This window comes from Anser anser (assembly GCF_964211835.1).
Source record: "Anser anser genome assembly, chromosome: 1".
In the NCBI taxonomy this organism is placed as follows: Eukaryota; Metazoa; Chordata; class Aves; order Anseriformes; family Anatidae; genus Anser; species Anser anser.
This window is the reverse complement of record NC_139720.1, coordinates 123,125,515-123,140,127: the sequence shown is the minus strand read 5'-3', so window position 1 is coordinate 123,140,127 and position 14,613 is coordinate 123,125,515. Positions and strand designations below refer to the sequence as shown.

At 34.8% G+C, this 14,613-nt stretch overlaps 1 protein-coding gene across 26 annotated transcripts in view; it reads right to left on the bottom strand.

Annotated features, from left to right (window-relative positions):
* DMD (dystrophin) overlaps positions 1 to 14,613 on the bottom strand; it is a 1,241,706-nt gene that overhangs the window by 283,878 nt on the left and 943,215 nt on the right. The window lies entirely within an intron of this gene.

The following is a 14,613-nucleotide window of genomic DNA, read 5'->3' as shown; positions in this document are numbered from 1 at the left end:
TCAACCTGCAAACCACTCACCTGCAGCCAGTGAGTTACTGACTGCAGATGAGAAGGATTAGAGAGATGTTATTAAAAATGTTGTTGGACAGTAAAAGAGAATTTATAAAGAATTCTGAATGCCATGTGTCTCTGTGCAAGGGCATTGGAACATATAAAAGTCTCTCTGATTGGCTGCTGACAGCAATAAATTGATGATGATAAAATGAAAAAAAAAATATTAAGAGTATTTTACATGATAGCAATGAGGAACCTCATAACTGAGTTCTGTCTGCCTACAGCCTTGTTATTTCTGCTGTGAGAATCTAACAAAACCCCGAAGGTTCCAATGAACACATGGGATTCAGCGGAGGGAAAATAATTTGTTAAAGAGTTCAATCACTCTTATCTAGAACCATGGAAACAGCTCTAGAAATAAGAAACAGATTTTTAAAAAGAGTCACAAAAGAATCAATGGCATGTGAAGCAGCTGTTCCAGAAAAGGATTTGCCCAAATCTTGGAGAAATAAATAAAATTGATCACTACTTCCTGCCCTGAATTTAAGGCCTTCAATAAGTAATGTCCTATACACGAACAAAAATTACATAAAGCAAAAACATGCTCACATACAAAAAAACTGTTGCGAAGACCACAAAAAATTCTGAAACCTAAATAGGAATATTCAATATAGCTAAAAAGTAAGCTTTTGTCAGGAAAGATAATGTAATTGTTCTTACTGTACCCTGGATCATAATAGAATATTACCGAGCCCAGACTCAGATGTTTATCTTTTATGTCATTGCACCTACATACTGTGATGACTACACATCGAAAACATCTAGATAGACAGAATGAATGTGGCTCCATATGCACTATTAAAATCACTGAAGGGCTTAAAATAATTAGTAACAATGACAAAATCCTTTTTTTTTTTCCTCACAGTTCAGCAGTTTCTGAAGCACCTCTGTTTACGTTGTTCAATACTCTTAAGTCCTGTGCCTCCAATATTTCAAAACCTCTCTTTAATAGTGTAGCACTCTTTTGTATCTATTTTTCTTCCTATTTAATTATTTAACTTTGGCAGCAGCACAGTATTTTTTTTTTTGTAAGAATCAGTATTTGAAACCATCTCAAAATGATTCTTAATGATTCAGTACAGCATTTATTTACCAGCCAATCTGCAAAGTGGGAATCTGAAAAAAAGACTGCATTTTCTATACAGAATTAAGGAAACGCAATAAATTAAAAGTTGTTTTATCGATCGATGCAACCATTATTTGAATATATAAACACATATATATATATAAAAGTAATAAACACAATATTTGACAATTAGCAAATCTAAAGTATCAGAAAGACAAAATACATACAACAAGCAGAAATATATTCCATTGCTTAAAATCACTACAAAGTTCAAAACTACCATTAGCATCTTACAGTTATAAATTAATTTTATAGCTATTCTTATAGCCATCACCAATGGTAAATTCAACAGAACATACAAAAGTAGTCATAGTATGCTTAGTTATATAAGTCAGAAAAACAATTTCGTAGTAAACTGTCCAAGACATATGTTATATGAATTAAATCTGGTGGGACCTTTTCCACTTCAGGTTATTTCCAAGCCATACTTTTCCTAATCACAGTGTTCCAGCTGAAGTCCTCATTTTATTCCACATCCACCAGTTTTGAACTAGCTGACAGTAAAGTATCCCAGCATGGCTCCAGCTGCTCCCAGTCCAACACTGAAGTCCCTCAAACAAATCATTTAGGGACATGGTGAGATTCTACCAGTATGTAATTTCAAGGTTGCTATTCGATTCTTTTTTTCATTGCTACTGTTCACTAGCTTTTCAATACCGATCATATCACTAAGATGGACAAAAATTCTGCTGAACTGTACACAGGTTTAGTAAGTTATTAGAAGTAAGAACAAATCAAAAAAACTGCATTTAAAGCACTCAAACGTGAGATTACTATTTTACAATCTGGTTATCTTTGATTTAGTATATTGAAAAAAGAACAGTCATGGTCAAGGTGGCTGCTGGCTTAAAACTGTTTTGTTTATTTACAGAATTTTGTTACTCTTTCTTTTAATACACTAGGTATAGTAGAGAAACAACAAAAATAACTCTTGCAACCTCTCTTAAGAGTTCCTATTATTGATGAAATACAACTCTCCTCCCTGAGAAACTTTACTCTCCTTGGTTTTTAATACAACAGCAGTAGAAACAACAGAAAAGGAGTCTGAGAAGGAGCTGTCAGTTACAGGAGAAATAACATTCACTTTACTGTAGGTTATATTTAGCATATTTAGTGTATATTTAGCTTTCGTGCAAAGACGAAAAAAGCAATCATGCCACTCCAGTTAGATAAGACCATTAAATCCAGTATAACAAAAAAAAAAAAAAAAGAAAATGAGCAATTAAATGCATAGCAACAGAATCTGCGAAGCGGAAAACTTCTGTTTTCCTTGTTCAACAAATTAGCCTAAACTGCTCTCATTTTGCTCTGTAGAAGAGTGCTTTTCAAAAGCATTGTTGTCAATATATTGACATTTTTCTACAAAAGCAATATGTTCACTGTAGGTTCATACACTTGAAGACTAGAGGGACTAATACAGTTATGTAATCTGACCTCCTGTAGAATATAACTATATAACAGTAGAATTATGGACAATTATAATTCATGTTATCAAAAGAAGTTACTGATGCACTGATGTTCCCTAGTTGAAAAAATGATAATCATTTCACATGCATCTGTGTTTATATTTACTTATACCTTGCAACAATGACAATGATGAAAATACACACTCAGCTTGAATTCTAGCCAATTCTGGAAAATGATTTATGAATAATTTCATATTTTTGTCATAACCTCCTGAGCTTTAAATCCCCTCCCTTGCAGCAATATGAAACACCTCATGCACTGAAAGAAAAATGAGTATCTGAGGTCTTCATTCTTACGGGAGTGAGTAGCCCTTAAACATGACAGCCTCACAGAATGGGCTGCCACTGCTAAACAGAATTAAAACATGAAGAAGAAAAAAGTTTACATTCTTCGTCAACTGTAAGAACTTCAGTTGTCAATGTAAGTATAGCAGGTTAAAAAATTGGTGCATGAAGTTGTTGTACTGCATTGACAAAATGCTGCTAAAGAGCTGGAGACAGCCCTGAGCTAAATGTGGTCTGCATGACTGCAAGTAGAACGCATCACATGACAGTGCACGTACCACACAACACTATAAGTAGAAGACAGCAAGGCATAGTATGAGAAGCTAAAATGAGTACTTTGAGACTGTAATATTGGCAAATGCTGAAAACATAAACAAATAATAACAATAAGTGTAGGTGTTTAAGGAAGACAGGCTAAAATCAGCCCAAGACCATCAATGATACTGGTTGCCCAGGAAGTATACTACCTCAGCTTCAAAGCCGCCTGTACAAGTAACTTTTAAATCCTATGCTATCCCTAAAAATTACTCCTATTTCTTCCTGGAGTTTAAGTCCTTTCCAAATTTGCTTTCAAAGACAAGTATATATTTTAAGTTTCCTCTTTGCACATAGAATACTCCATCAGGTTGGATTAATTTCTGTTTGAGTTGCAGCTCCATAATACACTTTCCTTTGAATGTTCCAGACAGTGAAATTTGCATTTCACCTTACTTCATATGCTTTGAACTAATCTATATACATATATTTCATTTACAATTTAATCAAGTTAAACTTTTGTGTCTGTATAAAACACTAGTTTTCCAATCTGAAAAATTATGTCTTAGAATTCCAGAATCATAGAACCATCTAAGCTGGAAAAGACCTCATCAAGTCCAACCATTAACCTGACCTAGTGAGTTCAATCATTAAACCATATCCCTTTCTACCACACCCACATGTCTCTTAAATGTGGGGATTCCACCACTTCCCTGGGTAGCCTGTTGCAATGCCCAACCATCCTTTCTATGAAGAAAGTCTTCCTAATGTCCAATTAAAATTCTCCTGGTGCAACTTGAGACCATTTCCTCATGTCCTATCACTTGTCACCTAAGAAATGAAACTGACATCCTTCTCTCTGCAACCTTCTTTCAGGTAGTTGTAGACAACAATAAGGTTTCCCTTCAACCTCCTGTTCTCCGTACTAAACAACTCCAATTCCCTCAGTCACTCCTCACAACACTTGTTTTCTAGTCCCTTATCGAGCTTTGTTGCTCTTCTACCAACTCAATATCTTTCTTACAGTGAAGGGCCCAAAGCGGAGCATAGTACTTGAGGTGCAGTCTCACCAGTGCTACATACAAAGCAAGAATCCCATCCCTAATCCTGCTGGCCACACTATTTCTGATGCAGGCCAAGATGCCACTGGCTGTCTTGGCCACCTGGGCATACTGCTGACTCACATTCAGTACCTGTCGACCTGCACCCCTGGGTCCTTTTCTGTTGGACAACTTTCCAGCCATTCTTCCGCAAGCCTAAACCAATGCATGGGGTTGTTATGGCCCAAGTGCAGAACCCAGCGTTTACCCTTGTTGAATGTCATGCAGCTGGACTTGGCTCATGGCTCTAGCCTGTCCAGATCCCTCTGCAGAGCCTTTCTACCCTCCAGCAGATCAGCAGTCCCACCTAACTTGGTATCACCTGTGAACCTACAGAGGGTGCACTTGATCCCCTCATCCAGATAATTGACAAAAATTTTGAACAAAACTGTCGACATTACTGAGCCCTGGTGTGCACCACTGTTAAAACAATATTTAAGCTTTGACTTAACTTATGGTTATCTTGCTTTTCATCATTTTATTTTCCTAAGCAAATAAGCCTAAACTAGCCTTTTTTTTTTTTTTTCGCAGAAGGAGTTAAAGTTCTCCGTTTATGAATTGCTACTTTCTGAAAGTGCTCTACCTTCCCTTTTGCTGCTTTCTACAACAGGAGGTGTCTGACCTGAATCATCTTCAAGGAGAAATCACTTTAATAAGGTCTATCATACAGCATCCCTAGACAAAAGGATGTTGCCTCCATTTTATAAACAATCGTGAATCTTAAAGAGACTGGTCTAATGAGAACATTTGGATAGTAGATGCAGAGTCAAACTAGGATAAGTTTGCAACATTTTTTTTTTAAATGTTGAAGTACTGAAGGAGTCACAGGAACAGTTATAACATCTACTAAGTTGCTGCCTGTAGGCTATCATTATGGAGTGGAACTGGATAGGAAGCACTACGCAGTAGAGAACAGTTGGAAACAGCCTACTCAAATAGTAATTTAGGCTTCATCTGTCCTTAACTTTTCTTGTAAAGAGGTATTTCTTTCACCTTTTTTTTATAGGCTTATAAAAATCTTCTTATATGAGGTGACCTTAGAAAGCTATCACAACCCTTCACTATAACCAAATATGAAAAAAATTATTAATGTGTCATCTGAGACATTTTATGCATCCCTCAGTTGGTCAGTAATGTGATTTCACCAATAAACCTAAAACTAACGGTGGGGTGGCAACTTAAAATATCTGCCTTAATGTGAAGTCTCTCATTTAAGCCATCAAGATGTCAGACATTGCTTTTATGCACCATGAATCTATAATAGTATTTATAGAAAGATTAGTTCTTAAAATGTATGCATCAAAATGTAATAAGCTAGATTTAAAAATAATAAATAAATAAAAATATGGCTTACAAAAAAGTCAGGCATGACGGAAAGTATGTACACAACTTGCATAATGAACAAGTCAATGAATAATATGTGGGAAGGAGAAAAGAATTTATCTAATCTCTACTACTTTGCAATACTCTAGTTTCTAAGCACTGGTCTTACAAGGGAAACCAGGAAGCAGAAGCACTCAGAGCATTCAATCATCTTTCTGGGGTGATGAAGAACAATGAAAATGTATCTGAAAGACCTGTCAGGGCATGAAAGCGCTGGGAGGAAGAACGTTACTTCCTCTGGTTCTCAGAGGCTAAGAAAGATAAGCAATAATGAAGATTTCAACAGACTTATATGTGTTTTTAAACACATATACATACACACTCAATCTCATTTTCATGTTTGATACTTTTGGGGCATAATTATTTCCAATTATTGCAAGTCTATGATTTAATTTTGCTTCATTTAGCTAGGGTAAGCCTATTTTTCTTTTATCTTAAAATCGCTTCTGGTAACAAAGCTGTTTCCATATGATCAAACTAATGAAGGTCATTCTGTTCCTTTGGAAGTGTCAAATCAAACAGAATGAACTGAAAACTGTCAAGTGGTTTCCACTAAGCAGCAAGTGAATAATTTTTCAGCACTGTGAAGCATGCTTTATACCTTTCTATACAGAGTGGGAGTTAGAGACCAGATTAAACTGGTAGCACATCTAAAGAAATCAGTTTCTTATAACAAGAAATAAGCAACTTCTATGACTGATCAACTAGAAAGGTATGTAAGAGCTTATTATTTGGAAAATGGGTCCTTCAGAATGTATTCACTGGACTGTCAAGTTCTGATAAAAATATTTATGTATAAAACATTTATTACCTTTTACATGCAAGTTTTCATGATTTTTTTTTTTCACTAAATGAAAAAGGGAACAGATCATGGTATTCATGAAAGCCGAAGACCATTTGCTTCCCAATTTTAAAATGTTCCAATTGACCTGTAGAATTCTGATGTGAGAAGTAAACAATGTAAAGAAGTAAGATTCTTCATGATTTAGTATGAAATAGTAACAAGACTAAGTGTGACTTTGTTAGAAACCTATAGAAATGAATAAAAGTGTATGTGTATGCATATATACTTAAGTATTTACTAGAGAGATGGATAGAGAGATTACGGAATTAATGGATTCATCTTGTTGCTAACAGAGTTTCAAGTAAAGCAGGATATTTATGGAGAAATGGAGTGCCCCAGTCAGTCCCCTGGTCAGCTCGGTCCCACTGCTCGTGCAGGATGCAGAGTCTGCAGGGATTCATGCAACCTCAGCAGCAGAATGCATATGGACAAGACACCAGGAGATAATTATCTTGTTTTTGTTCCTGCAGAGACACACATACTTGGATGATATCAAAATATAACTTTTCAGTAACATCGTACTACTAACCAAAAGGGTTCCCAAATGATTTCATCGTCTTTCAGAACGTATTTTATTCAGTTCCCTTTGTTGTATGTAGAAAATAGCGACTGTATTACTGAACTCCAACCTAATAATGTCTGATGTTCTAGCTACTTTCTTAAATATTCCTCATATAATTATGAAGACTTAATCAGATTTAAAAATGATATTTAGAATGATAGAAGGTACACCAAACAGAAGCTACAGGATTATGACTAATCTGATTAACTAGATGAGTGAGTATGTAAGTAATCTAGTCACTTCAGTTTTAAACTTAAAAGTTTTCAAAGAATAGGAAAAAATCATTAATATCTGTATTAAGACTGTAAATATTAATTACAAGTAATTAGGTATTTTAGTATTTATTGAAATGTTTTTATTTTTTTCTAGCAGTTTGGTTACTTAAGATATTGGTAATAAAATAATTTATAATTATGAATCTAATATCTGTTCATGGATGACAGCATATGTAATAATCATACGACCTATAAAATATTTAATAAAACCTTTTCCAAGAGAAATATGACTTGTCTGTGACTGCATTTAGAAATGGGACATTAAATTAATGAAATCATATTCTGCTTTCTCTGAACATAAACAAAAATGCTATTAGCATTATTAAAGTACATTGGCTTTCATATACTAAGGCTTTCGTATACTTATTCATGCAAAAACATAATGGCATGTATGGTAGTTTAAGTCTAGAAATGTGTGAAATTCATTACCTACCTAATGAAGCATACAGGCAATGAATTTAAGAATTCTTACTACTACATAACTTTGTGATGCCATCATACATTCATATTTAATCTATTTATTTATTTTTTTACTTGCAGCAGCCTACTAACTCCTGCTGAGTTTGAGTTTAGACTGAGACTTGCTGTTCAAATATATCTGTATTTGCTACCCATTTGCTTTTATTGATTTAATAGATCCAGCTTGAACTGTATGGGAAGACTGTGGGAGATCTTAAGTACCAAAGTATCTAAGAAAATTAAAGTGTACTCAGGAATTCTAAGAATGTGTGAATATCAGGTTCAAAGTTACTGAAGTGAAGTTATGCATACTATTTATATTTCTGTATTCTTCTTCAACAGAAGAAATAATTTCCTTAGGAAACCTCCACTCCCCATAAGAGCTATAAACCAAGAATTCTAAATTTGAAGACTGCAATTAGTTTTGATTCATTTTACAATGGATAAGCAGCATATATCCTCCTTCTATTATTCAAGATTAAATATTGTTCAAGCTGTCAGAATTACATCATTCAAAAGCTAAGGTTCTACTTACTACAACTCTCAAGGTCCAATTCTTTGCCACTGTAATATTTGCTAATTAAGCTGCATCAGCAAGGGTAAACTGACACACTCTGTGCAATGGTCAGTAAGAAACACAGTGGCTCTCAGTCATTGCATTGGTTAGTCTTACCTCTGAGACCATTTGCTGGGCTACAATTGAATTCCAAGACTGGAATTACAGGCCCAGACTACTGTAAATCTTTTACTGTGTCTCTTGTAACTACACCAAAGCTGCAAAGTGATTCAACTTCTGAGCCACCCCAGCCTGTACCTGTCAGCACAAGTCAAGTGGGAGATGATACCTGAGCTCCATTTGCTTGCCTGCTCAACAGATACAGAAAAGGGAGTGCTGGCAACAATACTGAGCTTAGCTCAAGGAATGAACCAAAAAATGCCATGCGTGCACTAGAGAAAAACAAACAAAAAAAACCACTCAACAGTGGACCAAATCAAAACTATATCTTTGCTTTTGAAAGTACACTAAACTTCCAAATTAACAAGAAGTGATTTCAAAGTAAAGTAGTAAACACATTTTGAAATACTTCTATTTTAAGCATAGACTTGGGACATTTTTGTGCAGGGATCTTAACTGCATTAACTTAATACATTTCTTATTTCATAATTGAAATAGAAAACTATATATTTGTCTTAATTTCAAATTAGCAATTTCATAATGTAGTAAGTTATCAAATATAAGCTTCCCCCACGGTATCTTTTCAGTGACAGCTTCCTAGAAATTCTAGCACATACAAAATAAAGACTAAAAATAAAGTAATATTTACACTTCAGACTATATATTATACTGACAACTAGGGTAAAATAGTTATTTCTCTCACAATCATCTTCCTGAGAGGAGAAAAGCATCACATAACACAATCATTCTAAGGACTGTATTTCCGGCCAAAACAAAAACTAGATTATGTTTTAGAGTTACGATTACAGTCTTTCAAAAAATTTACATTAATATTGAACTATTTTCACAGGTGAGTTAATTCCTCAGGGATTTAATTTCTTGGTTCTACCTCAGACTGACATATCTCTCACCCTTGCACCTGTTTTCTATATACTCCAGAAGATGCTTTCAGTCTGATGCTAGTTAATCCATACTTAGCTTCCCAACACATAAAGTCCCTAATGGCACAAAGCATAAGACTCCAGGACTTAAAATAGTGTAGAAAATGACCCAAATACTTATTTATTTATTTTTATCAGACTGTTGTGCTTCTTTGTTCATATTCCCTTTAGTACAGGATCCTAAACTTCATGAGACTCATGAGACACTAAATGGCTTAAGCTTAATCAGCTACAGACAAATGAACACACTTCAAAGTCAGTATTCTGACATGGCTGAAACACAGCAAATTTTGGATCTAAAACACTGAATCTTTTTTTTTTTTTTTTTTCCTCTACAGAGCTCAACATTCTGCGTGAAATAAAACAGAGAAGAAAAATCCCATGGACAGATTAAACCACTGCTGTTGCCATCCTAATACAATGCTGCAGTGAAAAAAGCCAATTGTCAAAACCACCAAAAATACAAGAAACATACTGAAAATGTAATTAATATCCTGTAAAACTATCTTTTCATCTAGAATACTGTCCTCAATTCAACACTTATGAAGCAGATATAACCACGGTCTGACACTGCCAGGAAAATTTTTCAGGGCATTGGTGTTTCCTCTACTGTATACAGGTTCCCATTTAATTAAAATACAATGAAACCTTTTCTAAATGCTGCTTCAGGTTCCAAGTTCTACCAAGCCCAATCAGATGCCACCACTTCCTCACCATACATCAGACTATTCAATGTCAGCTCTCCTTTTCTATTAAACACTAAGAGCCATCTCAACATGGCTCAAGATGGCTTTCTGACCATTCATTGTCTCGCCTAGTATGCAATAGGCCTGCTGACAAGAAAGATGCTAGCTCCCAGAATTTTTATGCTCAATTTCCCCTTCCCTCCCGTTTTGGCAGGATAAATGCTGACACAACCTTGTAAGGATTGCTATCCACTAAACACAGATTAAAAAGCCTCCAAGCCACCAATTTTAATATGTCTACGGTCCTGAAGATAGTAATAAAAGGAAATCCTTTGAATTATCTACAGTATTTCATTGTGAGTCACCATAATGATGATTTGGTGTACTACATAAAAAATGAAAACACTAGTTGGTCCAATCACCCAACAAAGTCCTAGAATCTCTCTTGCTTAGACTAAGCAGTAGTTACTCGGGTTGGACTAGCAATGGAGCTTCAGGGCGGTGCAAATCACTCTTTTTGTTATTGTTTTATTCCCAACTCAAGCAGGACTAAACTCATGACAAAATTACATCAAAGACTGCCAAAGTAAAATCAGTAGGCCAAATGTATTCCAGTGTGTTTAACTAGAACGTGGTTGGATCACAGGTTCTGATATACATTGTGTGTGTGTTTTGCATCCCTTTTAGAAAAAGGGATGGAACACAATGTACAGCAAAATCTGCATTTGCCTGATATCACAGATTATGTGACATCTAAATTTAGTTTATAATCTCTGCAGAGGTGGACCTTTGTTTCCTATTTGCTCTGTAATTACAACTGAAAATTATGGGCTGCCATAATTTAATATATGCTGTTCTGACACAGTTTTTAAAATAACTGTGGACATTGAGTGTTGCCCATCAAACACTGGATAAAATGTCAGTGGTGGAGAAGTTTGATCACATTACAAATACTTCTTTTCTGAACAATTTCTTTTTTGTTATTTATGTCCGTTTATTTACATTTGCATTAATTTGTTTCAACACAGCTAATGTAGCTCTTCTGTTTGTATCATCACAGATAAAAAGAAATTAATATGTATACTGTTTACATATTTGCTTCTAGTCAGATTTACAATGTTTTGTGTAAGATAGTATTACTACCTTGAAACATTGTCCAAAACAATGTTCTAACAAGTTCTAACCTTGAACTAACAAGTTCTGCCTTGAAACATTGTCCAAAATAGCAAAGACTTAGGTTTATCATATTCAAAAAAAAAAAAAAAAAGGCCAAAAAGCCTGTCCTTAGAACACACAACAGACAAAGACTAGGAGATAAAAAATACTATCCCACCTTTCCTATGTAAAGAATTGATGATTTTCCTGGAGTTACTGTCATTTGCTGACATCTATCTATTGTGGCAAATGATATTGTCAAATATGTGACATTATAAAGTAAAGAACACCAGCATTACAATGTCAACATTCCAAAAGAAAACTTCTGCAAAAAGTAAACTTAAAAAAGTAGTCCCAGTCAGCAATAAAAGGCAAAAGATCACCAAAACCCAGGCAACTCAATATTAAGAAAAAAAAAAACACAGGTTTTTTTTGATTGTATAAACTGCTTGAGTTAAAAGTTCAATAAGAAAAAAAAAAAAAAAACTTTATTTGCTAAACTATATTTTTTGCTCAAAGCAGGCAAAAAAAATGAGGATTTTTTTTGTGATAATGTGATACTTTTGTTAAAAATCAAGCTGTCTAGCTCCCTGGAAGGAATGAATGAAGGAAGATAGACGGATAGAAAGATAGATAGAAAGAAAGAAAAGGAATACATCCAAACTATATGATGCAATACTTTTGGACTTCAAACATTAGAAACAGTCCTAGCATTTAGCAGGACATAGAAATCCCATGTCTGAAATGAAAAATAACTTTCCACTATTCTGAGCAACCAAACACTCAGACTTCAAGGTTAGAGAGTAACTTTATTAATTGCCCACATGGACCTTGAATAAACACAGCTATAGAATTTCATCAATAGGTAGGGAATTTAAATTGCTTTTTAAGAAATCTTTAACTTTGAAAAATAATTCTTAAAATGTAAAATGCTAAAACAGTTATAAATAGTAGACAGTTGTTTCCTTTTCTTTCGGATTTCAGATACAAAAGGAATAGAGGGAATCATTTCAGATATGTACTTGCAATGGAGATGGCCGCAAGTATGCTACAAGTGGTATAAATTTAATTTGTAATAGGAAATTATTAATACTACTCCTTTTAACATAGAAAATTAACAGAGTCTTTCCAATATGTAAAATATATTGGAAAGACTATATATAATATATAAAGAGGAAAGCATTCTTTTCCGATGATCTAGCCCTGATGATCTGATGAGTCATTGGAAAACTCTTCTACCACTGAGAATATATATGTCTTCAGTCATAGCTCTTCATAGTCTCAGCATTTACAAATTTCAGATTTTAAAATATTTTATACAAATGTTTATTGACATTTGTTAGTTGAGATTTAATTCAATTTTGAAAGCAAATGTAATTAAAACTAGTGTGTTTTTTTTCCTGTAACACGGTAAATAGGATCACATTAGATACTGTTAAATATGTTGAAGATACTAAAGTAATTCAGTGCTTACTTTTCCAAAGAACTGCAAATTCTTAACAGAGATCTCACTGTTACATCTTCCAAAAAAATTATGCTAACACTTTTGTAATTGTCTAAGATATTTAATATCATATATTGAGACATACTCTCTAATTACCTCACATTTGGCTACTATTGAACTCTTAAATATTCTTCAGAAGGATGTGTTAGCATAGGTTTTGGAGACAATTAGTAGGACCTGGAGTCTCATCCTGTGTGGCAGTTCCTTACCTTTCCTTTATGTTTTGCTTATCACACTTTTGCAAACAAAGTTGCTTCTTTCTGAAGCCACTGAGACACTGCTCTGTCTCCTTTACTTAAAAAAAAAAACAAACCACCTCCTTCAGATTGTTACATGCACACAGAGTTCCACTAACGTCAAAGCTTTTTACAAAGATATTAAGAACAAAGACAGGTAGTTACATAAAAGCAGTGTGATAAAATATGGCTCCCCTTGAGAATAAAAAGAGGAGAAGATGCCCCAAACAACACTATTAATAGGACTTATCTTAGTAGGGAAGCAGACAACAGTACTTGAGGTAAGGATTTACCTGCTGACAACCTGTAAATAAGATTTTGTTTGCTCACACTTCCGGGCAACAGCAACTTTCTTCTAATTGGTGACTGGGTAAGCTGAAGGCTAGAGAGGCTGAAGACTTACATACTTTAGCCCTTTTACTACTTTTTTTTTTTCCCAGCTCTATCATCCCAGTCTCCAAGTCTTTTAAGAGTAAACTGCAGAATATTAAAGAAGCTTAAATTTTCTTGGCACTATAAATTTGAAGATTTTTTTTTTTTTTGGTCTGTATTCTGACTGACCACTTGTATCGATTCACTCAATCACTAAATGATGACCAACAAAGGTTAAAACAAGACACAAAACAGAGTCAGACACCAGCTCTGTGTCTGGTGCCATAGCAGATCCTTCCCTAGACTAAGTGGGAAGTCTGTTCTCTTTCTGATGATGGTATATCACCAAGCTATCTTCATGGTCACACCACATAATAACAGATAACAATTAGCATGAAGCACTCCCCTTCCAAAGAATGCTTTCCTTATTCAGAGGTGTGGGAAATGTATTTAACTTTTCTGATCCTGGACAAAATTATTAAAGAATGAAATTGTTATTTCCATGTTGCTCTTTCTAAAAGACTTTCTTTCTGCAGCGCAGAGTTGCACGCCTCACCAGACTTAGTTTTTGCTGTTCACAAGCTCACAGTTACCAGAGAACTCACTTTATAGTCAGATTTTCCTTATGAGAAATTTGGTCTACCATTCTGCTCTTCTAACTTTTGGGGAGGACAGATGACATATTTTACTATTACAATCTGGGCAAAATTAAATGCCTCTATGAGGCACAGCAAACCAGGATGCTGTTCTCCAACAGCTGAATTCTAGAAAAATAAAACTTATGGGACCATTCCTATCTATTTAAGTTACCTATCTAGAATTAAATAGCTGTGTTCCACCTGAATTTCCATGCAACGCAAAGTTCAGTAATTCTCTCTCTTCACAGGCATGACAAGGTGAGCAGCACTAGCATAGCCAACAGCACTGAGCTCACCTAATGCGCTTAGCAGCTCTGGGGCTACCAAAGCAGCTGTGCCTCTTTTACTCAAGAATACACCCAAAAACAGAGAAATGTCATCTTCTTGAAGCCTCGCCGCTCTTTTGGGAACACTGAAGTAGGCAGTTTAGATATCACCTTTTGTCCACTAAAACATATGATATATGGTGTAATAAGTAACACACAACTCTAATTCCCCAATCACTCAGACATTTCTGTAGCACGTTATTTCCCACACTTAAGCAACATCTCTCCCCAGTGTTCCAAAATAACTTCTTACTCCTTCTTAAAACAT